The sequence below is a fragment of the Dreissena polymorpha genome, chromosome 6 (assembly GCF_020536995.1).
Source record: "Dreissena polymorpha isolate Duluth1 chromosome 6, UMN_Dpol_1.0, whole genome shotgun sequence".
NCBI lineage: Eukaryota > Metazoa > Mollusca > Bivalvia > Myida > Dreissenidae > Dreissena > Dreissena polymorpha.
This window is the reverse complement of record NC_068360.1, coordinates 38082932-38085660: the sequence shown is the minus strand read 5'-3', so window position 1 is coordinate 38085660 and position 2729 is coordinate 38082932. Positions and strand designations below refer to the sequence as shown.

General features: G+C 31.8%; 1 long non-coding RNA gene across 1 annotated transcript in view; it reads left to right on the top strand.

Moving 5' to 3' along the window:
- The first annotated feature begins 747 nt into the window (after positions 1–747).
- LOC127834412 (uncharacterized) overlaps positions 748–2729 on the top strand; it is a 2692-nt gene continuing 710 nt past the window's right edge. Inside the window, exons 1-2 of the long non-coding RNA XR_008027927.1 lie at positions 748–840; positions 956–999. This is a non-coding gene — a long non-coding RNA (uncharacterized LOC127834412). The remainder of the gene's footprint in view (positions 841–955; positions 1000–2729) is intronic.

The window sequence follows — 2729 nt, the reverse complement described above, 5'->3', positions numbered from 1 at the left end:
TGAATGACTTGATCTTAATGAAACATTGTCAGAATATTAATATTAGCAATTCTACTCAAAGTTTGATTTTGGGACAAGGGGATAGAAAAAGATTGTTATAACTCTAGGTGATACATGTATGATTCATTCTGGATCAAACCTGGTCGAAATATTATATTGACAATATCTAGGTAAAGTACTTATCTAGGTCAAGTGAATGAAATTATTAGTCAGCTAGTCAAATCTTAGATAATTATAATGTCATCGATATTATAGCAACGTGGCTCATTATTGTAGAAACAAAGCTAGAATGTTTATATGCATTTTATAAAGACCGAGTTTTACTAAGGTTCAATAGGGGTCAACAACTTTGTAACCGGGTACACTCTTCGTCATTTGGTTTACTTTAAACACGGATGAACGCTTTAATATCGTTATGCGATGTGGCGCTCTCCGAAACGTTTTAAAATACGTTGTTCCTTCATTGTTTTAATCTAAATATTTTACTATCATTAGAACTTAAAACTATGATGCTAATTATCTTGCAAACAATTGCACAAACAGTATATATCATGACTACAGAACATACATTAAACGAGTCATTAATAAAGTACAAATGTGTAAGGTTAAGTCTGGCGAGTATCCAAAATTCTGCATAAGCAAGGTAATGCAATATGAACATTGACTGTATAACTGTAATCTTTAAAGTATATTATAACAAACGTGTTTATCGTCTGTGTGTTATATTGCAGGGCATCCACTGATGGCGTAATAGTTAACGGCCCTGTCATGTCGTGTTCTATTTCCAATGGGTCAACCATATTGGTCTCACCAATTATCCTGACTTTTGAACATGGACAGGTAAATATATACAAGAAATGGGATTTCCTCTCTTTTAATACTAACCAAATCTATAGTGTGTCCAGTTTTATAAATAGTTATTTTTAATGAGTTTATTTTCACGTTTTATGCACAGGCAAACTTCATCAAGGCTACATGCAACTACTGGAAGTTTAGTAGGTAAGTTGCTTCTTTGATGTAAGGGACGTAGGTGGCGTTGGACCACAACTGAAATTATTTCAGCATGTTTTAATTATGTATAAGTAACCGCCAATTGCTAATAATCTACAATCGTTTCGCAGTCTGTAGCAAAGTTCTAACCCCGTGAGTACTTATTAGCTTGAGATAACATCGTACTCCAGCAGAATAAAAGTATGTCACCGACATGTTAACAATAGTAAGAGACTGTGATATTTAGAAATTTTACCACAATAGATTTTGATGAAGCATGATCAGAATATTTATTCTGAATATATATCGAATGAGTTAGTGTGCTCAAATAATAGGTCCCCATGTCAAATCTTACAAAAAACCTAGCACTATGTTAGAGAAAACAGTTTGGACTCAAACATGAGTAAACTAAGCATAAGAAACATTATATCCACAACAACTGTGCCATTTTAGAGTATCGGACTTGTTTATGCAAAAACAAGGTCAAATCATAGCAAAACCTAGCTACCACTCTAGAAGCCACATTTATTACGCTATCTTAAGTCAGAATGTTGAACTAGACGATTCGGAGACTTATATTGAATCTTGGTCACTTATATTGATAACAATTGGTAAGAATTTTTCTATTGAACATACATAGGCCCAGTTTTAATCTAGGTCAGAGTGTTCTATAAACAAGGCAACCTGGTCAAATCTAGGTCAGATTGGTCTATAAACAAGGTAACCATGTCAAATCAAGGTTAGATTGGTCTATAAACAAGACAACCTGGTCAAATCTTAAAAAAACAATATGGTCACATTTATGACTGATATATACAGGAAATTTGTCAAAACATTTATTTTAGCAATATACAGGCACTGTTTGAATCCGCTTACAGTGTTGTCAAATTTAGGTCACTTGATCAAGTCTTCCATAATTTATTTACGTGAACCTATTTGAGCGCATAAATGCCATGGTGGCCCTTGTTTGCATTTACAGCGAAAATGGCAAATACTTGTTAATTGCAACGCATATTCTTTGGACATCTCATTTTAAAATCAGAACTTGTCATTTTATTTATTCCAATGTGCCTCGTTTAATAATGATTTACTATTTTATCTTACCATTCGTTTCAAATCGTTTAATATTACACAATTTTACTTCCCCATTAGAGATGTTGTAAAAAGGGTAAGTTTAGCGCGGCAAGTTTAGATCAGTTTGCAAAGTTTGATTTATATTTGCCAAACTTGGCTTTTGAAGAAAATTTTGAAACATTCCTAATAAATGAAGCTTAGTTAAATTACCCGATGTGTAACGGTTTGTGTTAGCTTATCAAACAGTTTTGCGACAGTAAAAGATGGATATTTTGATGAAAAGTATTTGCAAAATATTTTCTAAGAATATCATTCGCAGAAATATGCGTTTTACCTCAGAGATCTATTCTAAGTAATAAAACAAAATACAATTATTTAACAATATGTTTGAAAGAATTACGATCAATTAATTCAATTTGATTTTGATTTACATGCATACGGCTTTTATATTGAAATAGAAAACATCAACAAAACACTAATTTACTTAGTAAGTTGTGTATCTGTTCAGTGTTATTTTCTAACAGTATAACAACGACAAAAAACATGTTTTGTTCGAAAACTACCACCACTCTCCATTATGTAAGATATTTTGTTATCTTAATTTGTGAATTTTTATATTGACTATACGTTAAAAAATTGAATAAAAAAATTCATCATCATCAAAA